We start from the raw sequence: 25,443 nt of genomic DNA, 5'->3' as shown, positions 1-25,443 counted from the left end.
CGACCTACATTAGTTATTATTATTATTATGTTATTATTCCAATTTTAATGTTTCCATGGGACTCATTTTGGTTCATTGTTATTGGTGCTAGTAATTATTTCTGACTCAGGAGTGCTTTAAACCAAGACACAAGGAGCAGTGTGTATCCATTTTACAACATTAAGATTATATTCTTTATTATCCAACATTATAATCCTTCTGTGTTTGCTGTTCAGCTAATTGGAAAATATGAAAAATCCAATACAAACATAGTGCTTGTTGTGTGAAAGAGCTCAGCTGTCATCTGTCAAATTCTTGCTGTCCAATATTCCTATTCCTTCTTCATTCACAGCCCAATCTCTTCATTTGCTATTAGAAAAATGAAAATGTGAAAATTCCAAACCGCAATAACTTAAAATATTTTATATTTAAAGATGTACTCTACTGCATTATTATATACAGCTACACAAACACAACTATACTCGCTCTGTATAGTGCCTGAATGACATCATCCTCATTTAGCACAGAATCTCGGTTTATATTCTATGCATTTATGCATGACTGTGTAAACATTAGTGCGAGGTCATCCTCTTGTAGTCCTCTCTCATTTCCTGCATTCGCCTGCATCTCAACAGTAAATCCAACCAAGCTACTTGAAAGCATTGTAACAGTGCAGTTTGAAGGGGATGTTATACATTTAGCTGCAAAACATAATATGGCTTATTACATGATATAATAGCAGGATCATTATTCTTGAAGAACATTCAGAGTGTACTGAAAAGTGTATGAGATAGTTGCATACTGAAACCTCTAATAATATACTGTAGGGGAGTATATAGATTGTTTTGTGAGTTGTAGTGTTTAATATCTTAATATAAGCCCTAATATAACCTTTGTATATTCCTGAAGTGCAAAAACACCAACTTGTTCACCTTAAAACTGCAAACTTTTTATTCAGGGTCACTTATTCTATATGTGTATTTTTGTGCATGTTTTGGGGATGACATAATGTGAAGAGCATGTGGGTGTGTAAAATCAATGCAGAACTGAAAAATATTTTTGCTTTCCTCAAAATAAAATAAGTATATATATTTTGCCATTATATATAGGATGAGGTCCAGTATCAGCATCAGTACGGGTTATTCTGGATCATTATTTAAGATCACTTACAACTACAATTTATATATCGAAAAGGCTTTTAAACAGTTCATTAACGCACGTGTTCTTTCTGTGATTTTAGTTTTGTTGCCAAGTCAAGAAGATCATTCCTCAGCTGCTTGGCTGGGCTCAACACGATATTACAGGTAAAAACAATCTACATCGTAATGATTGGATAATATGAGTGTTGTGTATGAATTGAATCTACATCTTAAACTGTTAAACCTTTATGAAGGCACAGAGCCTATTTTAGAGTAGTCCATTTACCGTATCATGTGTTTATTATTTCATTAACAATATTCACGTCTTGGGTTACAAACTGTTTAAGCTGGTATGAGGTCTTGTGAAGTGTAAAAGAAAAAAAATCTGCACAAAGCTAGTTGGACGAAAAAGTAGTAAAGGAGGAAGTCCAGTGACGTCCCTCTACTTAGATTTTTTATTCAAACAAGTTCAAGCACCAAAAATCTCAATAGTGATGGAAAATTAACGTTGTAGATTAGCTGCTTTAATTATTCCCAGAAGCAATTCTAACCTATTTGCAATGTTCTCAGTTGTCTACGCATTTTTTACGTCAGAAGCTTCAATATCCATCACATGGTTTTCAACAATTTCAGTTTGCGCAATCAAAATAGATAAGCAGGTTCATACTCCATTTATTTGTTTCTATTCTTTACCATTATTGATGTTAAATTGTTCATATTGCTACAGTTGTTTATATGAGCCCAGTTTCAGAGTGTTACAATCAAAACTGCTTCAAAAATAAGACAAATATTTGTTCTGCCACCTGCTTTGGGATAGAAGTACTTTGTTGTTTATCTTTCCTCTCTCTCTCTCTCTCTCTCTCTCTCTCTCTCTCTCTCTCTCTAGACTAATATACAAGCAAATTGTACCATCAACAGATGAAACAGTTCTACGTGAATGTTTTTAAGTTTTCTTGGTGATTCGATTTCAATCTGTATGAATTTGCACTGTCTAGACATTTCCTAGACCTGAGCTTCTGTACTGTATTTCCAACATTTGCAGATTTGTCCAGTGGTTATATTTAGGACTAGGTGTGACATTATCAGTTGGAGCCTTTCATATAACAGAACCGCAGCACAAATTATATGGTGGAACGAGCTTCGCAGTGAACACTCTCTCTACTATTTACATGCTCTGGACTGTACTGTGGGTTTTTTTGGGGGGAAGCGATGTCCCAGATAATTTTAACACTGTGTATGAATTTTGCAAGATATCAGGTTAATCTTGCACACAAGATTTCTCCACGGAAACATTGTCATCGAGAGTAAAATGTTCTTTAACACAAAATGCTGTTAGTGTTAGTGTTAGATTTCAGACTGTAAAATAAACATATTTCAGTCCCTAAGCAGTTATAGTCCTTCTGTATTTACTTTCAACTTCAAGTTGCCTCATTACTATGGAAATATCACCTAGAGATAGGCTACAAAGGTTAAGTGTAAGGATACAGTTACTGTTTGTTTGTATAAAATGATTTTAGTATGAAATCAAACCACAACATTGTCATCTGATGCTAAATCTGAACACACTGTAGCTGTTAATTCTGTCTAGGAGCAAACTGTGCATTTCTTGTAACTATACCCATGATTACATCCCTTTATGATCCACAGAGTTTAGCAATAATAAAATATTTTGTAGTGAAACAGAGAGTTTAACAAGCTTGGAGGCGCTCTATAAATTCAGTTTACAAAGAGGCATTCAACAGGCCACACAATATCCATAAAGTTTTAGCTGGTTTTGAATTAATGGCTTATAAAAAATACAGTGGGTCTATTTTAGAGCAGAATATGCTGAATATAAACGCCAAATCTGCCTCTAAAGCATGGTCATATTTTACACTTGTGAAGTATATAAATTGAAATGGGGAGAGAAAGATGTCTGACTGGTCGAGAGGTTGTTCTCCACCCCAAGCTTTGTATGCATATGATGTGCTGCAGCTCTGCTCTCATAAGTTGATTTAAATTATGCCCTCTACATTATGAGGTGTGAGAGGAAATAAATCTCTCTAAATGAATTTGGTGAATGGGGAAGTGCTGGTGTGGGAGGGTGTACAGCAGGGTGCCTACTGTGGAACAGAAGAGGGCTAATTTCACCTCACACCCACTGCTCCTCTGGGGAAAGATGCTACAATTTATTTTTTGTTTATCCCTTTGTAATTTCGCACTTCTTTTCAAGTATATGAAAAAGCGCAGAGTAAAAATGAAGTTCTGAAAGTGACATTCCAGATAGAAATCAAAGCTGTAATTGAAAACAAAATAAAAGTGTCTGGTGTGTAAGTAAAGGGGGGAAAAAAATGAGAAAAAGTAAAGTAGCCTATTTAAAGTGCAGTGTTGTTTAGCAGTGGCAGGCTTAGCTGGAGGAGGCTGGCCTCTTTAACATTTCTATGCAAACTAGAGCTTGAATAATGAGATGTATTTATGAAGGCCGATGAGCGAAGGAGGGAGGGGGGGATTATTGAAAGGGAGCAGACTGGAGGCTGAATGGAAAAGACGGGGGTGAAGGATGGGGGGGGAGACGGGAGACGAGGGGCGAGGGTGCATTTGGGCCTCTGCTGGTGGGGTGCAGAGGGAGAAGCAGCTGTGAAAAGAGTAGAGCCCTTTTTCCCACGCCCAGCGAGACGCGAAACAGTCGCACAGCCTGTAAGGGTCACATCACAATTCTAATATATACGTGGAGCGAAAGAGAATATTGAAGCCGTGCAAATTAACGAGCTGTCTGAGGGACGGAGAGTGAGACAGAAAGCACGGTTAGTGACAGACACCTGCCTCTGTCAGACACCTAACACAAGGTCTTAAGTATGAAAGTGATCATGCATGAAGAAATTATTAATAATTCTATTTTAAATATTTGATTGACAGTAATACATATTTGCATATATAAATGAGTGTTTAGCTTGTCTCACTAGTCCAGTCTGCAGCTAAACTTGGCCTTGTACATGGTCTGTGTGTCTGTTGGGGGATGGAGGGGTGAGACAGACTGATCTAGTGAGACAGAAAACCCAAACTAACACAAGGGGGCTGGATCTGTTAGTGGAACACATAGCAACTTAGCTGGAATGCCTTTCTGAGAAGCACTGAATAAGATCTGTGATCTATGTCCATAATCGGTGGCCAATAGAGGGTGTGTGCATGTGTGAAAGACAGAGATGGGGGTCAGCTGGGGAGTAGTTTCCAAATCTCAGAATTTTTATTTAGCCATCGTTAAATGTGAAGAGATGCAGGACTGACAGCATGACAATGTGCTTAGAATAATGAGCTCATTCAATCCTACATGGGAAAAAATACAGGCTAGTTGTTGGGAAAGACGATCAGAAATCATTGCTGTGACATTTTTCTCCCTCATAAGCACAACCAGTATCATTTTTAAGGTGGGGTGTAAAGATGTGTGCTGCTCATGCATAGTGAATATAGTAGATGTATAGTATGTAATAATTGTTACAGAACTTTATAAAGCAATGAGATGTATGGAAATTAAACCCTTCTACATTATTAAGTACAAAATAATTTCTACAATCCATAAAAAAAACTATTTCACCCATTGCTGCTTTTGTTTTATGTCTTTGGCTAAACTAAGAATATCTCATTTCTCGATAGTGATGCCAAGCATTTAGCTTCTGCAATAGATTTTTTTAAAAGCAATTAAGATTGCTGTAATGCATTATTTCATGCTATGATGCTGGAATCATTTTCTATAAATAGTCGATTTAGACATAAACTGTCAATATTTAGAGGTTCAGAGCGTGTTTCGAGTCATGTCATGAAGACATAATGTGTGGCTATAACATAAGAATATAAATTCCATTCATTTGAAGAATTTTTCTTTCCAAAGAAATAAGCACAATATGGTTTAAAGTGTGGAGTGAATTTAGTAAGATTATTTTTGTCCTGAGTAACATTTTCATCTAGAACAACACTGAGTGTGGAGAACATCCTGTTCGGATCCTACAAAATGAAGCTTGGTCTGTTGTTGGCACAGTGTATACTTTATCACACCCAATATCATAAGAGGTTGTAAGGAGTAGTGTACTGAATCCTAATATGTGTCTTTTAGTCAACACAACTAGATCATCCTCACTTCTGTATCCACCGGGAACATATCAGCATCTGTATAAAACATCAGTAACTTCCTCTCAGTCTTTATCTGGCACTTTTATTGCTTCGTACTGTCAACCTGCTGAATTAGAAGTACATCCACCATTGCATTCTATCAAGGGTGCCTCGTAAACGTGCTGCTGAAAGCTTAAAAAGCTCCTCTGTCCTTTTTGATTCACTGACGCTTCCGTATTAGCATAATGCAGTCGTCATTAGTGTTAAAGCTAGGCCTCGGGCAGCGTTCGCACTCAGAGCTTTTCACCACAGTTTCCCCCTGTAGAACACACTCGCAGCCGTGTCACGCTCAATTAGCTCCCCCATGCCTTGTTTACCCTTCTTCATGTTCCTGGAAAACTCAAAGACACAAGCCCGTCTTTTGAGTTAATACGAGCCAGCGTGTAGCGTCTGCCTCTACCCTACCTCCTCTCTAGCTTCTCTCTCCAAATTCAAATGGAAATGAAGAACAGGAGGACTCCCTCTAATTAGTTCAATGCGAGGATGTTTAGTGCGAATCAGTGCATGCTTTGTGTGGGAATGTATAGAATGTTAAAACGGCGAGCGGATCGAGCGTACAGCCTCCAGGTTGAATAGCCCTTCTCTCTGGGCTTTTGAGAGAAAATGAGGCGAAGAGGGGATACTGGTAACGATTTCACAGACGCAGGTGATTCCCATGCTCTGGGAGCTTTTGTCTATACAGAGCTAGATAAACAAAGCAACGGCATACATTAATGTGTTTGTTTTTGAGGATAGCGCAGAAAGTGGGTAGTGCTGGGAAAACTACTGAGAACTACACTGTAGGGCCACCTGGCATCTAACACTGTAACCTACTGCATGTTATAGCAGCTTTATAAAGCATACAGTGTTGAGATTTATTGTGGGAACGGTCCTTTATTAAAAATCTAAAAAACACACTGTTATGAAAATGTAGTTTAATCCACATTGTGTATCTCATGACATTAGAAATTTGAACATGGATAAGAAATGTGACACATTAAGGCATTTCATGGCAAGACCTCATCTAATTATAGCAGCTATGCTTTCTACTTTCTTACAGGATGTCAGGGGTATGATAAAATAACATAATTCAGCATACACACTGCTGCGACTGTTACTGTAACAATCTGGCCAGATATATAAGCAACTCCAGCCCAAAAACATGTAACATTTAAAAATTAGGAAATAAACCAGATTTATTTTTCTGTGTGAAAGAAATAATCACTGGTTAAAAACCTACCTAAAATCTTTGTTTTTTGGAATATTTTAAAAATATTTACAGATCCATTTCATACATAAAAGTAAACTGTCACACAAACCCACAGCCAATAATAATTATCAGGTTTTTGGAACAAAGGATCTGATGCACAGGTTCTTTTAGGCTTCACTAAAGCGTAGAGCTACCTGTTCTCTCAGAGGAGCTGCATGTCTCTGATCAGGTTGTAATGTTGCGAGTGCGAGGCGTTAGGCCATTTTTGGGGTGAGTAGAGAACACTGCTGCTGCTGCCGGCTCTCAACGCTCAGCTGTAGATGAGCTCTTCTGATCAATATCGTGTGTGGTGAAGCTCCGCATTTCAGTCTGCCAGATCGGTGCTGGAGAGAACAGAGAGACACAGGATTGATTGGCTCTGATTAATCTGTTTATCTCTCAAGTTTATTACTACATCTGATTCCACAAATATCTAGCTTCCTCATCGTTTTTAAAACAATCCTAACAAACCAGAGATTTGAAACAATGGGCAAAATGGCAAAAAATATCATAGCACTGTGCTTCATGATAGATTATTTGTCAAGACATTTTGTTTTTCTGAGGATTTTCTAACAACATGGCAACATAGCAACATTTATTTAAAAAGGTTCTAAAAGAAATTATGCAATATATACAAACAAAATAAAATATACATACATGTTTTGTATAAAATAACCAAATAATATTTAAAAAATAAAATAATATAAATAAAATAATATTTAAAAAAATAATATTTAGAGTGAGGTTTCTTTTCATGCCCAAGTGTGTTCAAGCACAGTGTTGGTAGATATCACAATATCATGTACAGGTGTAAACTTCAGGCTTGTACATGATAGAATACAATACACTTTCATTCTTAAGGCATGGATTTGATAATTTTCTGAATCTGCTATGTGAAAATCTGGAGTAGCCGTATTATACATTTGAAGACAATGACGACGTAGAAAAGGACTACTTTTAAAGTTACAGGCAAATGATGTTGCAAGCCTATTAAATAATTTCACATCTGTTTAAAATATTCATTATATTTACACACAAGTATTCGTTCCTTTTTGAGTAGTGTTTGATTTATAATCAATTGATTTGATTCATTTCAATTGTCGATGCATCAGTCCAAATCATCTGATCCATATAGCTATATTGATTAATCTGTATTCTGAATCAATTCCTAAAATATCCTGATATGATCAAAATTTTCAGTTTCATACAAATCAGACAGCAAGAGTGTCATGAATGGTTTTCCTTTCAATGTCATATGAATGAAGGTCCAAATACTAACCTCAGCCCTAACCTGAACCTTAATCCTTGTAAATATGTTTATACAAATGGTGTTATTATGATTTGGAGAGTGGGAGAGCATGTTCAAATGTTTATTAAATTGTGCCGTTATACTTTTTGCTTACAGGTGCTTGATTCCCCAGTTTTTTTCTTTTTTATTTTGGTATTCCATGCCTACATCAGCAAGCACTATGAAATATGCTGAGATAAACCACTTAACACACACACACACACACACACCATATTTTGCTTTGTCCATTCATTTCCGTCTTCCTCTTTATCTCCGTCTGTCTCTCCCTCACTCGCCCCCTGAGGTGAGCTTCACCCCAGGCCTGGTATGAGGGATGCAGAGAAAAGGAGGGGAGGTTGCTATGGTGACAAATTGTCAGAGTTAACCATAGGGGAAACAAATAAAGAGCAGTTAGAGTGAAGAGCGGTGTGTGCATGTTTGTGTGTGAGTAAGAGACAGACAGACAGACAGAGAGAATGACACAGACACACACACAGAGAGAGAGAGAGAGAGAGAGAGAGAGAGAGAATGTGTGCACTGGGACTGACTCGTCCTCCTCTGAGGTACTCATGTTGTTCATCTCAGTTGAGGAAAAGAAGATGCTGAAATGTTAATGTACTCACAGCTTCCTAAATGCATCAGAACTGTAGCATCGGGAGCACTACTATGTGCTATGAAGCTTTCCGTTTGATTTACTTAAACTCTTGAACCCATAGGGCTTTTTTTTTTTCGTTATCATGTATTCTGTGATCTCCCTTTACTATCCCCCTTTCACTCACTCTGCTCCCCACCTTTGTCTCTCTCTCTCTCATGCTATCAGCTCTTGCTGTATCCTCTAGATGCTATCACAGATATATGTCTCGCACTAGTCACTCATTTCATTTCAGTTCCAGATGAAACAGAAAGCCAAAGGCCCAGCAGGAGTTCTCTGATTCACACCCCATCCTTGTATCTGCTCGCTCTCTCTCTCTCTCTCTCTCTCTCTCTCTCTCTCTCTCTCTCTCTCTCACTTCTTTAGTCTTCCACCCTTGTCTCATTGTGTAGTGGCTAAAGCAGGTATGTGGATTATGCAGGCTATAACAATATCACATGGACTATTATCATAGCTCAGGTTATAATAGACACTGTTAGTACATGTGCCAGTTTTACCTTTGACACTAAAAAGTACTTTTTTCCCACTGCTTCAATACTACAGGTTCCAGCTGGGTGGTTTTTGGTCACTGTTTACTTTGGCAGTTCCAGTTGTTGGTGAAAAATAAACTACAGTACTTGTCTTTAAACATGCAATGAAAAATACATACCATAATATCTTCATCTTTTCTTTACCCCTAGTCCAAATCTAAGAGCAAGGAACTGCCACCTTTTTGACTGACAAACACATAAACGTCCCCCCACTTTCTTTTACCTCCAGGGCCTCCATCTCTCCATCCATCCACACTAAATACAATAACTGTGGCTAGGACTGAGCTAACAATGGGGTGAGGAAAGTGTAAATGTTAGCTAGGCTCCATTGTCCCAAACGGACAGTGAGTTAACACCCATGTCTGTGCCCCATGAATGGAGTTACTGTGTCTGAAAGACAACACCCCTCCACCCCCTCCACCACCATACTGCTGCATACTCCCACAAACTGACCACGATGGTCACACTACTATACACAACATGCGAGCCTCAAGCATGTGAAAAGCGTTCACACTGTATAAATTACAGGTGATTGTAGATTTAAGCACAAATGAAACATGATCATTTTCATGAAGCCCTTTGAGACAAAACGCTGATTTCTGAATCTTCTCTTTTTTTGTTTTCCATTTTCTTCTGTAGAGAGGATGAGAAGAAAAAAAAAGAGAGTGGGAGGCAGAGATGAAGTCCAACATTGCCACCGGCTCTCTTCCCCCTCTGCAAGTCCGTCTCTGCATCGCTGGGAAGGGTGGGAGTGCACCAAGGCCAGCCAGGGTGAGGCGTCATGGGCTTGAGAAGCATCCTGAACCCCGCTCGGTCAACAGCACCTCTGGAGCTCAGAGCTCAGAGAGAAATCAATACAGGGAAAGAGAGACTGATGCTGGATCACCCAACCTAGCCCTGAGCCTTCAGGCCAGATGACCTCCCACACACACATGGTCATACACGCTGACACACATACAAATACATACTGACATACAGCTATGCTATCTTTCACAAAATCACACACACTCACGACTAGCACACACCTACACACGCATGTGTTTGTGTGTCTGGTTTTCCTCGAGGCCATGTTATTTTGGAGCAGCCTCTACAATCCAAACAAGCCTCAATTATTTTTTCCTGAAGATGGCAAAGGTCCTCGCTTTGTGTTTCCCTCACTTTTTGCACCATTTCTCTATTTGTGTCCGTACATGTCACCTTCCACCTCTGTGTGGCAAGAAAAATCATTCAGATATATCAAATATCTACAAGGATGGACTTCCTCCCCCGAGCAACTCATTGCCTATTCAGTGGCAAGACTTGAAAGAGGAAAGCAGCTGTATCACGTTGCTGTGCTCCAGAAACTCTGCACCAAGAAACTCACTTTGTAATTGCCAATTCTTTCACAATCAACCAGCTCACAACATAGTCAGCAAAAGGGAGACCTTCTGGTTGCTGAACATGATGTGGACTTAATAAGAGACAAAGTGTAAAAGACTGAAGATCGCCCAGAAGAACAGTGATGGCTGCTCAAAAAGTGAATTCAAACTTCTGCTAAGGTGAGTGTGTTCAGTATCCTCACCCTTTACATTAGGAATAAACCTAAAGTTTTTTTTTTTTTTTTATTAAAACCAATATTTAAATCCATCAAATGTTCATCTTGTTCTCATTTAGCTACAGGACAGTGAAGAGAAAAACATATGGTTAACGTATTTATTTTCCTTGTTGTGGTTACATGTTTAATTTGTAAATGTGAATATCAGTCCATACACACAGTTCTAATATCAGAATATTACTGAAAACGATCATTTATGGATTGATGCCTCACTAGGTAATAGTACACAATGGTTATAAAATTGCATAGTGTTTATTTTTAAAATCGGTTCTTGAAAAGGAAGAATAGTAACCGAGAAATAAGCTTCAGTATAACTCCTGGTACGATGCACTATATACTTTGGCTGTTATTGCTTAGGAAGCCAATTAAGCATTTCGTTAACGAACCCGCTCTCCTACAAATGCATCTGATTACTTGCATGATTCAGTCCCGCGCATTTTGCACTGCTGTCTGCTGGACCTTATGAGAGCGCCTTTGTTCATTTAAGAGAGCGTTATGGGGGTGGTGATGCCAATCTGCCCCACTTTTGTCATCCTGCTGGCACCAGGAGCATCTGGCTGGCACAGCCACAGACAAAATGGCCGCCACCGCTGCCGACTGTCTGTTTCTCTCCAAAAAGATGGCGGCGCCTTTTTTCTTTTCTTTTTTTTTTTTTTACTGTTCGCCATCTGTGTGACCGTTAGCCATATGCAAATCCAACCTAATTGCATTTGCATATCCTTCATTTAGTTGGCGGGGCTTGAGAACGCCGCTAATCGTTTGCAAGCACGAAGGCTGAGATGAAAATCATTCGACGGGAGCATGTTGAGAAAAGAACACCGTCTTCCACACCTTTCCTCCCCCCTCTGTCTATCTGTCTAACTCTGCGTGTTTCCTGCCTTATTTCCTATAATCTTATGCCCTATATGAGCCATTTTTTTATAGCTCTCACTAGTGCTCGGAGGATGCTGCACTAATGCTGCCATATGGGAGCTAGATGTCTCCACCGTCAACCGACAATTGCCCCCCTTTCCAGTATGCAAATCGCTCACTGTAAAGACAAGGGGAGTCGAGGAGGGCAGACAGACCATAATTACCTCATCGCTATGCACACAGCTCACTAGATTTGCTCAGCGAGTGTGTCGTCAGACCCATCTGTGTGAGTGGCGTGCCCATTGTGGGGAACATGTGCCATGCGGCAGAGGGTTTGTTTCGCTTCAGACCTCCTATTGTTAGGACAGATCAGTGCCATCATGTGGGTACTATAAATAATTTATAATGCCTTTGATGCCAGCATTGGCATCTGCCGTAACTGGTAAAGCCGATATACAGTACGCGATCATCTGCCTCTTTGGTCTTTTGGACAGATCACAGTCAGATCAGATTTGTCATGCATGACTGAGTGCTTCACAGCGAACATAGATTTTTAATTCACGAGACACATAACTGTGCTCGGCTTTGACGAGGGAGTAGTAGTCTGCATTGTCTATGCTAGAGTGTGAATATGACAAATAGTGTCAAAGCACTTCCTGCGTCGAGGTGTAAATGTATTCATTGTGAGTTCCTTTACCAACACTATAGTCAGGACTGTTATTCCAGGTGGCGAAATCTTTCACTCCACTTTGTGTCTAATTCTGAAATGAAAGCCCTGTTTTTTTAGATCAAGAGCTGTCAGAAATCTGGGACATCATCTTGCTCATTTTAGCCTACCCTAAAATACGGCATTAATTCTGAATTCTGTATTTGAAAAATGGAGATGGCACCTCCCCTGGATATCAAACGTAGCATAAGATTAAAGCAAACTTCTTCTAAACCTCAGTGTTGTCAGCCAGCTGCCTGCTGTCTTTTCTACGTGTGGTCTGTCATAGCAGAAATCCGACAGCTTAGACTGAAGACGGTTGATATAACCACATTAGCTTCTCATATTTAAATGAGCACCATCATTAGGTACACTCGAACAGACAGAACTACCTTTGTTTCGGTTTGATATGGCGGCAACGACAACGACTAGACTAGACGGGGTCTGCCTGGGTTGGAGGGGCAAAGTAGAGACACACAACAGCGATAAAAATGGAGCTCCCGCATTGCTCGTCTGCTCTCGGCTGAGCGTGTTGGTGGCAGTAGCACGGGGCGGGGGGATTCAGTGGGATCTACAGTGAATGCGTGGCGGGTTTGCACTTGAACATGGGGGTTTTTGGGGTTCGTCTTTGGGGGATGGGGGTGCACAGGGAGGTCTGTCTGTCTCGGACAGAAGGGAACCCATTATTTTGTGCGTAGTGCCTGAATCCAGTCTGGGTGTGCGTTCATTTAGGGCGGGGTTAAACGAGTGAATAGTGTCTGGCTCAGCGTATATGTCTGTGTGAGAAAGTCATTTGCATATGCAGCCTAGCCTGACTGCACATATGTCATCCAGCCTAAACAGATGCGAAGACATGTTGACACGGCCCCCCTCCCATCTCAAATAATACCACTACTGAATAAACCCGATCCATCACGCCAATATCGGGGCTTCCTTTAAATTCTGGGGGTTCCCTTTTAGAAACAAACATGGACGAGATTCTCAGATGTTCTCAGTCGTAGAATAAGGTGACACAAAGCCACTGGGTCTGCACAATAAGAGAAGCGAGGATCTGCCCACAGCCAATCACCTTCGAATAAGAACAGGAAGTCAAGGAGTACAGCAGCAGTGTTGACCCTTTATGTGCCAGGAGTGATTTGAATGTTGAAAATATGGAGAACATATAGCGGCACACATGGCTGAGCATTATAGTGCTCCTTCTAAAACATGCTTCTGAATTATAACATTTTAGCTCATTCGTTCTAAGCGTGATTGTGAGAAATAAAAAAAAAAGACCTGGACTAGTTAAAAACAGGTAAAACAAAGCAAATGCCCAACTGCAGGTATGTACAGTATGTACAGTTTTGAATAAAAACAAATTATCAGCAAATACACAGAAATACTTGCACGACATTTCTCTATTCCATTAAATTCATAGAACGTGTGTGTGTGTGTGTGTGTGTGTGATATTCAAACAATCAAAAACTAATAGAATAAACGGAATAAATGATATAGAGGTATAGGAATCAAACTGTAGATACATGTACATGAATATTAGCAGTAGATATTAGTATTTTGTTTTTTGATGGTGGTTTATATCAGCACACAGTACTCCTTTTCATCAGAGTAAGAGAGCTAGCAGGTTTCGCCCGGTATTATAATGACCCCCTTTGCTCACTGAACTGAAAGGAGCAAGTCTGGATGGTACAAAGCACACACACACAAAAAACATTCTTTTTTTTTTCCTCTCCTACTCGTTGTCTCAAAATTAAGAAACTATTTCTGGCACTGATCTCTTGCCATACCTCATTGCAGACATTAACAGTCCATAAAGCAGCCACGTACAAGCTCACTGATGTTGCCTAAGTTGAGAATATTAATCTTAAAGTGGAAGACGAGCTAGTAGACCATACACCAACAGAACCAGACAATAGCAGTCTGGAGAAAGAAAAAAAAAAAGCAAACATAAATATTAAGTTCAAGAACATTCTCATTCTTCATGAACACTTTCGGGGCCGTGGGAACGCATGGAAAGTGCATGGGCCGCCTATAGTGGCCTGAATGCCTCTGCAGCAGGTGAAGAACGACCCCAAAGGTCAAGGTCAAAGGAGAGGGGGGTCCTTGTCTGCTCGTCTCCTCATGTGCAAGACTAGCCTAGTCTCTGCCTGTCTGGGACCAAATGTAAATGAGCCTGGCTCTTTAATAATCAGTCTGAGGCTGTATTTGCTTAAGTTCTCGCTTCTTTTATGATGCTGCTCCCAGGCAGACAGAGCACATGGTTGGGGGACCCCTCATTTCACATTCCCTACTAGAAATATCACAGAGGTATAATATTGTGAAAGCAAGACATTTAATCCAACCTCCGCTCATAGTGCAAACATTTCCCATGGTTACTGGCTGCCATAATTTGTTGGCTGGTCCTCCTGTCTTTGCCTTCTCACAATGGCAGCCTGACTGACACCCTTGCTCTCTTTTGTGTCTGGCATTAGTTCCACCATTATTTATACAAAGCACCTAGTGATGTCATAACGATGAGAATGAAGACACAAACATGGATCAAAATCCCTGACATTGTTCCTGATTGAGGTAGAACTTTCCATGGACCAAAAAAAAAACAATAGGTATTTATTCAGAAACAATGGGATGTGCAGCAGGGACTTCACTGCACCATGGAGTCACTTATTGTGTGATATTTTCAGCAGGCTGAGGTTCTCCACCGCTTATTCTTTTTGTATTGAACTATTCCTCTCAGCAACTTTTTGACAGCCCACTGTCCCTGCAGTCCTTTTGGCTCAGATATGAAAGTAGCAATTGTTTTGATAGGATACTCCAAAAGGGCGTAGGACTATTTCACCCACCCTCGAGATCGCGACATCAAATTCGGCATCGGTAACGCTCAATCAGTGGGATTTTTTGAGCTGTTAATCAATTAACTAATAGCAAAAAAATAAATAAAAGAAAAATTGATATTAACAGTAAATACAATGCATGCTTAAAGAATAGGGAAATTAACACGTTAAAGCAAAATGTATCTTTACTTCCAAAGCATCCTCTAGATTATTGCCGTTTCTTTGTAAGTCATCTTACAGAGTCGTATCTCCAACTCATGATGAACTTGAGTTAACACATCTGATGTTGTGCATTTAGTTGCATTGTCCATCACAACCTTACGACAGCTTCCCAGTCTAGCCATGAGAATGACTTCTGTACATTCTTCTTGTGTTAAATGTGTTCTTAAAAGCCTGGAAAAAAATATGTATATATAATATAAACAATGTGTGAAACATTTTTGGAAGATATTAGTCTGAAAAGTTCATTTCCCCCTACTTATAAAAGGTTTAGGGATACCCCGTAGTCATTTCTACGTCCGGACTGAATTCAAACAAAAGGCAAAGGCATGGTTAGTCCACTTACAACAAAGAAATACAAACCCAAGTGGGGTACCAAATTAATGGCTGTCTAGAAATAATCCACACTGCTATTGAAACATGAGAAGACCCTTAACTGTAACTGCACTTGATATTAAACAGCATGGCTGCCATTACCCCTTTAAGAGGAGAGGCCATTACCTCACCGAACGCTGGCTGAGGAAGGATGAGCATGAATGGGGCGAGTGGTCCGCTTGAACTTGCTGGCTTAGATTCCTTTATACCCACCACTTTAAGCTTCATTTACTCAGCAGAAAAAAAGATCCCTCCTCCACCAACACCGCTTCAATAGACCTGTCCTTGCATCAAACTCCCTTTCTCCTTTCCCTCCCCTCCACCACCACCACCACCACCACCACCACCACACACCCGTTAGTTCTCCCTCTCGCTGTAGGTTTAATCATCTCAGCGCTCAGTGAAATCAAGCTTAGTAATGACACTTTTGTGGGCCTCTCACTTTCTCCCCCTCCTCAAACTTCTCCCCCTGCCTCTCTTTTTTCTCCCACCCACTGCTTAAAACCTTATCCCATGTCAACAAAATGTCCGCTCAGCTGGGGCACCACAAAAGCAGGCACGATTTAACCTCCTACCTCCTGTCACTCATTTGCTCTGTCCATCTCTGTCTTTCTCGGTCTTAATATTTTAAAATGCCAGAACGTTCTACACCAGAAAACTACATCTGTCACCAGTCAAGTATACTTCTCAAGGCTTTTAAGGTCCTAAAGCAGGTCTATTTGGAACTTTTTTTTAAAAAAAAGGGAAGCTTTCAGCTATGGCAGTTCCTCCAAACCCCTTTTAACAAGAACCATAATTCGCCATTATTTTCCTGCTTATTAAGAAATTGACCATTTCCTACCCATCAGATATGTCTTTCCATTTGTGGCATCATCAGGATTCAGAACTCCTGAACTGCTGCTACATTCACGTTATGTAGTTGGACCTCAGGGGCAAAGATAGCAGCATCACATACAACGCTACCAATGTGTCTCACTCTTATAAAAAAAAAAAATATGTAGGACTGTTCTATATAGCACTGTTCTACACAGTATTCTTCAGTCTATCCCACTAGGAGAACCCTAGTTCTCCCTAGTTAGAGGTTTTATGTAAAACACTATGGTTTTTTAAAGGGTTTCTCTTTCAGAGAACTGGGAGAATTAAGAACGCACAAAATAATCTGATATGTTGTTGCTGTTTGTGTCACCAAATTTCTATACCTGAAGAAATATTTTCGTTTTCATTTCTAAAGAAAAGGTCATTGTATATTCTAGCCATTTTATTCTGATAATAAAGTCTTTACTGTCTAGTGTTAAATGATTAGCATTGTGCCACAACTCAAGGCAGTTGGTTATAGATCATATAGTATAAAAAGCTGTAATTGAGCCCAAATTTCTCTTTTCATTCGTAACCGGAAAGTTTCAGCACAGCACTGCTTGGTTATGTTCTGATGAATAATACGTCCAAAGGTTTGCTCGCTCATCATCCACTTATTTTAGGAAGCAGAGGGCAACCAGGTGAGGAGCAGAGCATCTGTGCCACCTGGCTTTTCTGTTAGGCATGCAGACTGGCCAGCTATGGAGTGGGACCCAGGGGTCCTAATTTCAGGAGTGGGAGGAGACGGTGTGAGTTCCTGTACTGAGTAAAGATCAGTATAAGGAACATGAGCACACGTGTACAAGCAGATTTTTTTTGCTCATATGAGGAAAGATTTACAGAAACGATGTTCAGAATCACCTGCAAGTGTGTGTTTCTCACCACTACTCTCTCTCTCTCACACACACACTGTACACAGTGCACCATTGTGCCATCTCTCATATTTGCCCTGTGGGTCTCATTTCATGGCTTAGAAAAAAGATAATGAAAAGACGTGTGAAAAACGCTCTATTAAAGCTGCGCTTCAGATCAGAGCGAGTGCTTATTATAGGCGTACAGGAAAGAGGACGGAGCAAAGAGTTCAGAGTGTGGCCTCTTTCCTCCATCTCTGGGGTTTTACACAGTCCTGCTGGGGCTCGGCTAGCCAGCTCACTAAGATGGCCACCGTCAGCAGAATCCCACCGGCCCACTTCACATCTACTGTATGGTCCAGTTCTGAATTTAGAAACGATCTCGCCCAGCTGCAGTGGACAAGTACAGACTGCAAGGCTTTAGATTCTGTGGCAAGAGATAAATGAATTAAGAGAAAAGGGATTTGCTGGTGTGTTGTTTTGTATTTTAGAGCGTTATTCCTGTTTTGTTACCCATTTCTTCCAATTTATTGTTGCAGTAAATATACAGATTTTAAAGATTTTAGTGAAATGAATGGAATCAGATTAGGCTCAGAAATACACAAATACAAGTTAAAAACGTTAATAAACATTTTTTTAAATCCTGGGTTTAGTGAAGAACCTTCTGATTGAGGGCTCTTTAACCGTTTGATTGGTGCCACAATAAAAAGCAACAACACCAACAAAAAAAAAAAAAAATAGGCTAAAAATTCATGGACCAGAAATAACTCATTTGGAAAATAAAAATGGTTCCTCTTTGGCATCACTCTAAGGAACCATTTTTGGCACCTTTTTTTTTTTTTTTACGAATGTACCAAAAAAAATGTCCAGACATCCAAATGGTGCAACAGGAAGCAAAATTGGCCGCGTTCAGTGTTTCCTTCAAAATTCCTTCTAAAGCAAAATGAAGAACCATGAAGTCATCTGCTCAGTTTGTTGTGGTTTTGCTGATCAGGACTTTTTGTCACTTCATGCTTCACTGCTAACTTTTTCTTCGATGCTTTCAGGAGATTTTTAGTTAGAATACAGGTAGAGTAGCTAGAGCTAGCGCTAGAGCGATGCCACCATATCCCTTATTAGCCAAAGGGGAACAATTTTAGCCTAAAATTTAAGCAGCATGAGCAAATACAAGTCAACAGTCATTAACAACAAAAATGATCATTATTAAATATATTAAAATCCTTTCCGTCTGGACACAATTTCTATTTCTATGTAGCTAAGCACCTGCTTGTAAATGTATTTATCTATTAGCGGCAGTGATTTGTATTTACTGTGAAATCGTAAACCATCTTGCGGCAAATTAATCAAACATGTCGGACTACACACTGACGTCATGCCTCAGCCTGGCTTTTTCAAGCAGCGTCCCCAAATCCTTTCCAGCGAGTGTTAACTTTCTTTGTGCAGAGTTTTGGGAAGAAAAGATTTCTGGGGTGTAACAGACAGGCAGTGACCCTTAGCCCCGGCTCTCCACGGGTTCCTGCTTCCCATAGGCCTGGCCGCCATTTCTGTCCTCTGGCACCCATTCACAGCTCAGTCACGGCCTCTTAAAGCTGCCCACAATCTCCCGATTCAGCCGAGGCGTGATCCAATGACATGGATTTTTAATGAGAGGCTACGTCTTTGTTGGAAACACACAATATCCAGGCGGAGGAGGGGGTTCAGGAAAGGAACGGGACCGCAGACTAACACCCTCCTACATACACTGAACTTTCTCACTTTGTCCTCGTTTTTCTAACACTTTTCTCTCTCTTGGCTTCATCAGTTGGCTGTGACTGGAGAACTAGCGAGAAAAAGAAAAAAAATCATTCCAGAACAATCCCAGAATAGAAAAAAGAAGAAGAAAAAAAAAAAAAGCACGCAGTCAAATTCTCTCCACTTTCTGCACTTGTGTGCTTCCCCTCACTTAGCATGATAATGTCATCAGAAATCTGGGCCTCGGTGCAGTTGCCTTTGAACACGAACACAAAATATGTAGGAAATTCTTCTGCTGACAATTTGTGTATTTATAAACCAATCAGCATCGTGTGGAGTGAAACACAGAGCACTGATCAGAGCTTAGTGCAGACACAGACTAAATTCAGTCTAGCCATTCATTTCCAAATCTTCATCTTAAATACACCGTTCTCCCACACACACACACACACACACCACCGCCACCACTGACCGATGTGTCTGCCTTTCCCTTACAGACATAATTAAACACCCAGACACCCTTCCTCCCCCATCACTCATTCAAATTTTATTCCCCCACTTGGACCTAGACACCCTGATACACTGCTAAATCCAATGTCCCCCCTAAACACACACACACACACACTTTCCTACTAGACTAGACACCCTTCTGTCTCCCATCTTGCTGCATACTGCTGACTAGACACCCCTTACACCCCCCAACATACACACACACACACCTCTTAATCAGAAATATATTATAATAATGCCACCCCTCATGTCTGGCCATGTTGTGGATCCAGTCCATGTTATTTTCCTGATCTTACAGTAATGTGACGAATTTTAAAATACCTTCACTACGTATAAATACTAGGCTATTTTTACATCCGGACACTTACTTTAGTGTCTCTAAAACTTTTTATAAAAAAACGGCTCGACTTTACACAAACAGCATTACGCAGTCCACAAGCAACTTTATGTAACAAATTATATGCGTGTGCGTGTGTGTGTGTGTGTGTGTGTGTGTGTGTGTGGGTAATAATGCAGTATTATTTAACACCCACCTTAACACACTGCACACCAAGACAAATGAAGGCACTCAAGTCATTTGCATTCATTTCACCGAATAGAAGAAGAGCACCATTTTTCTTAGGTCAGTGTCAGGAAGCGATTCGTTAGCAGTCAAGCGGCGCAAAAATGTGTTTGAAGGATTAAAAATGTATATTGGATACATTAAAGAAATGAAGCATTAATCATGACTACTATACAGTTCACTAGTGTCATTAGCTACGGCCAACAGAGTGTACGGTGTGTGTGTGTGTGTGTGTCACTGGGTGTATTAGGGCCAGAGCTGAAGCCTTGAGGTTAATGTACATTTGAACAAAACCAGGAAACAGCTTTTCAATGATGTATTATTTCTCGTTTTGCAAAATATTATATATGTGTATATTTATCCGTTACGTATATTACTGAGTGAGCGCACACTTTGATCATCGTCTGTCTGTCTGTCTACGATTGTTGTCCCAGAGGCCATGTTATGTTTCCTCCCAAAGGACTTTCTTTCGTCACACATATACACACACACATACACACACACACATACACACACACACTTCCCAGAACAAGAGGTCAAATCGAGGATCCAGACAGAGTGTGTGTGTGGGATCAGACAGTCTGTGTGGGGTGACCTGTGTCTATAGACAGGTTCAGAGGTCATGTGTGCGTGTGCGTGCGTGTGTGTGTGTGTGGAGACTCAGACTTTACATTTTTTCAGGACGTAGCCTCCAGCTCCCCCCTCCTCACAGTCCTCCAGACACCAGAGAGACTCATTTAGCTCAGGCTTGTATTACACTCTCAGTAAAAGCACTAACATTTTCTCTGAAACTCAAACTCACAAATTTAATGACGGTGCTTACAATTCAGTGTAATTTCCTCGCAATGCTTTGAAGCGTTTTTATAAACGTGAATAATGCCTCCAGTTCAACATCCAATAAAGCGCTATCTAATTAAATCCTTGATGACTTCTAACATGATGTAACCTAAGTGTAACTATTCATCAGAACACACACACAAAATGTAATATACTGAAATGATAATGTATTCAGGTTATATTTTGGAGCGTATTAACAACAGTCTATTTTCACCCGAGCGTCAGAGTTCGTTTATTTCCAGTTTAGGTTTGTGTTCTTTTTTTTCTTCTTCTTCATGATGTGCATTTATACGTTGTCGAAAAAAAGAAAACAAAGAGCAGGAAAGTCAGTGTTTAGGAGTGGAATAGAAGTGCGGGTCATATGTATTATACAGAATATTTCAACTTAGAAAGAGTGGACACTACAGAAATCTTCCTCTCATTCAGCATTGAGTATTTTCAGCAGGGTTTTTTTTTTTTATATTGTTGTACTTATTGAGCGTTTTTATATGCGAGATTTTAATATTTTAATAATATTTGCATGCATTTAAACTGTACTTTAAATGAACTACTAAACTATGGTGTATTATTACATTTGGTATTTTAAAAATGTGCCTTTTATTATATTTAATGATAATAGATGAATTAGTCTGTATTGAGCCTGTATGTGGTCAGTCTGATTCATTCACACACACACACACACACACACACATATATATATATATAGATAGATAGATAGATAGATAGATAGATAGATAGATAGATAGATAGATAGTGTGAATCAGACTGACTACATCCAGGCTCAATACAGACTAATTCATCTATTATCATTAAATATAACAAAAGCCTATATATAAAGTCTTTAGGTATATTGTCTTTATATGTATTGTCTTTATATATAAATGATACTGATATTGTCTCCTCATTGGATTGTTTTGCTCCTCAGACACAGGCCGGTTTTGCCAGCGATATAGACTAGGACAAGAGGACAAGGGAAGTGTGTCCCAACAGGAGTGTGTGATGAGACAGACAGCACCTGCGTGAAGACAGTGATGTTCAGCTGCTCTCATTCTGCTCGAAATCAGGATTTCACCGTGGGACTCGAGAGATTTTTGTGAAGTACAGAATGAGTTTCTGCTGAACTTACCTTTACTCTCAGGTTGCTTTTGATTAACAACACGGACATTTCATTCATTTCTCTGGGTTATTTCAGAACACTGGGCTGGATACAGGAGGTAAGTAGATCAAAAGTGGTAAGTATGCATAGAAGATATATACATATATATATATATATATATATATATATATATATATATATATATATATATACACATTAATAAATTATTACTTTATGTTCTTCTACATCCATATGCATATATGTTGTTTTTAATCTTTGCATATTTACATCTGAATAAAAAAAAAGATTCCTTCTAAATTGATGTTAATGTTACACCATGTTCAATAAAGTTTTTGAACTTTTCCCTGGTGTCTGTCTCTTCAGTTCACCGTAATGCAGTCTTAACAAAATGATGCACATTATAAATGTTACTGCTTTAGGATTATGATTATTCCAACCTGAGTATGAATGAGACTGGAATTAAATAAATAAACATCAGCTTGTACCAGTTATGTAAATTACTAATTGTGTTTGTGTGGGTGTGTGGAGAGAGAGAGAGAGTGAGAGAGAGAGAGAGAGAGAGAGAGAGAGAGAGAGAGATGCATATGCATGGAATAATACTTGTTCAGCCTCACTGATCTCCTCTTGGGTGGGCTGCTTAAAGTGCACTGAACTGGTGGAGTGGGGTGAGAACCTGGACTTAAATACGCATACACACATCAACATTCATTCTCATTCTCATTCTCTCTCTCTCTCTCTCTCTCTCTCTCTCTCTCTCTCTCTCTCTCTCTCTCTCTCTCTCTCTCTCTCTCTATGAACACTACAGGCTGAATTGGCAGACTGGCTCTGCTCTGGTTAATCTTGTTATGCACTGAGTGCCTCCGTTATTCTTACAGGCTGAATAAGCATGAAGGGCTGATGTTTGTCTGTAGATCCTGCATTTTACACACACACACGCACGCACACACACACACACACACACACACACACACACACACACACGCACGCACACACACACACACACACCTTCCATAATCTTTCATAATTTGCATTAATAACGTTAATAACACAATACCTAAAACTCCACTCGAACCTTAACTTTAATAATAAAAAGGAAAATGTTTGATTCAGAAATTAAGGTACCAATATATGAAATTCAGTCCCCACATCTCTCTCTCTCTCTCTCTCTCTCTCACACACACACACACACACACACACAGTCACAATATTGTCAGTTCACTTTCCCGGTCTGAAATCACCAAATTATACGCAAAATCTTTAACTAATCCAGACTGAACATTATGTTAAAAGCATCTCAAAAACTCACGGTAATTTCAGTAAATAGTCTATTTATGTAAATAAAATAGTGTACCTTTACAAATAATCCACTGTCCATCCAGCAGCGGTCATGTCGCACAGAAGCAGCTCAGACTTGTGCATAGTACCGGGAAACTAAGTTAATGTACAATAGTAAAATATTTTTATTTATTTATTTATTTAAATATATATTTTTAGAAATTTATTTATTTATTTATTTAGATCGCTGGCTTATACTCTTGTACTAATTTTATTTTATTTTATTTTAAATATTGACCGGTTTTTATCCTAACCTTAACCCCTTTTTTTGTCATGAGATTGAAACAGATTCGTAGCAAACACTAAAACAGACTACCTCAGACGTTGCCTGTAATTTGCAAAGAAAATAACAACAACCAAAAAAGAAAAGCTAATCGGAAAATATAAAACGTTTTGTTTAATACCAATAAATACGCGATCTGACGAAATAACACACAAAATTAAAACATTTTCATAGAAGTAAATATCTCAAATATAATAAAGTGTAGCATCTTACACTTACATTTTACAGTGCTGATATCAGCCTAGAGGTTTGTTTTATTTATTTTCATTTCTATTTTTATTTTATTTCCTAAATCGCTTTAAAATAAGTCTCTAAAACATGAACAACCAATCATATCCCTTATATCTTACGTTCAGAAATGTTTAAACCGTTAAAAAAATCGATCTATACGAAATACAATCTATACCTATATTTTTTTAATTCAAATAAAATAAATAGGCAAAACAAAATAGTATTTTGTGTGAGTGAGTGTTTTACTAGGCTTCCGCATTAAATATATTTATTTTATTTAGAAAATTATTTGTTTTATTCTGAAATTTGCTCTTTATGCTCTGTTTTTAGGTAATTGTTTTCTAAATAATAATAATAATAATAATAATAATAATAATAATAATAATAATAATAATAATTCTTACAGTCATTTTTCCAGACCTATCAGCTTCACTGTAAGACGACACAGTGGGCAGTATTATTCGGCTGGTTTCATTGATGACATCACTTCCTGTGCAAATGGAATAAACCAAGAAAGTCAGATTTTACTCAAGATTTTACTGTATTACAATCAGATGATCCTTACAGCTAATAGTGATAAATATCATATAGACAGCTCACAGGACTGAAGCTCACAGGTCTGAACATGCTGAACTCCTCCTTGACCTATCAATGGTATAATCCGACATCTAGCCTTTTTCAGAATGCTTTCAGAATTTCTTTAATTTCCTGTAAATAGTCACGAGGTCATTAATAATGTGAGCGCTTTCAAACTGATTTTTATATCATATAAATAATAAATGTAATGACGTCAGTGTAATTGCAACGTTAGAAATAAATGTATGTATTTGTATGAATGCATATATTATACATATTCTAACTACATATCTGTATATAATACATATTCTAATTACATATCTGTATAAATAATAATAATAATAATAACAATAATAATAATAATAATAATAATAATAATAATAATAATGACATACCTTTGGCTTGATTCCGTGCATGGTTCGTTTGGGAGTGGCCAAGATGGAGAAGGTAGGTGTGTGTGTGTGTGTGTGTGTGTGTGTGTACATAGCCTCCTCTGTCCGCAGTGCCGCGATGCAGTCCTGAATTATTCATGATCGATTTGAATACATGCAAATAAATCAGGCACCGCGTCACGTAACCTATGGAAACCGCATTCCTCTGACCACGCCCACGTGGCCCCGCCCTCAGCGCTACTACTGCATCCTCTACTGTTTACAGCCTTTTGTTCATTCTCTGAATTTAAAGTCCACAAAAATAAAACACGGGCCGTTTTGCATTACAACTACATTCTGATCTGATTGGCAGGAAATGGAATAGAAATGTATGTTAAATATTTATGTACATTGTTATTTAAGGTTTTTTTTTTAGATGTATAACAGGCTAAGTGATGTCAAATGTAAGGAAAGCAATCCGGCCAAGCAGATACACGGTACACTGTGTTCTTCACAATATTATAATAGATGAGGCCCAGAAAAGCAGATAAAAGCACCTATCTGTCCATCTGACACATCTATAATAAAGTGATGTTTAACAAGGAGTATTGGTAATTAATAGATAGATAGATAGATAGAGAGAGAGAGAGA

General features: G+C 39.0%; 1 long non-coding RNA gene across 7 annotated transcripts in view; it reads left to right on the top strand.

Annotated features, from left to right (window-relative positions):
* Positions 1-22,205, top strand: part of LOC131370588 (uncharacterized) — a 34,965-nt gene extending 12,760 nt beyond the window's left edge. For 6 of the 7 annotated variants that reach the window (XR_009207439.1, XR_009207435.1, XR_009207436.1 and 3 more), the window contains exons 2-4: positions 1,220-1,283; positions 9,599-10,497; positions 21,805-22,145. This is a non-coding gene — a long non-coding RNA (uncharacterized LOC131370588). Of the gene's footprint in view, positions 1-1,219; positions 1,284-9,598; positions 10,498-21,804 lie in introns of all 7 variants that reach the window. The other variant, XR_009207440.1, reaches the window with a different exon arrangement.
* Positions 22,206-25,443: the final 3,238 nt, after the last annotated feature.

This window comes from Hemibagrus wyckioides, linkage group LG20 (genome assembly GCF_019097595.1).
Source record: "Hemibagrus wyckioides isolate EC202008001 linkage group LG20, SWU_Hwy_1.0, whole genome shotgun sequence".
Taxonomy (NCBI): Eukaryota; Metazoa; Chordata; class Actinopteri; order Siluriformes; family Bagridae; genus Hemibagrus; species Hemibagrus wyckioides.
Note: the sequence above shows the minus strand (reverse complement) of the source record. Positions and strands in the feature narration are given on the sequence as shown.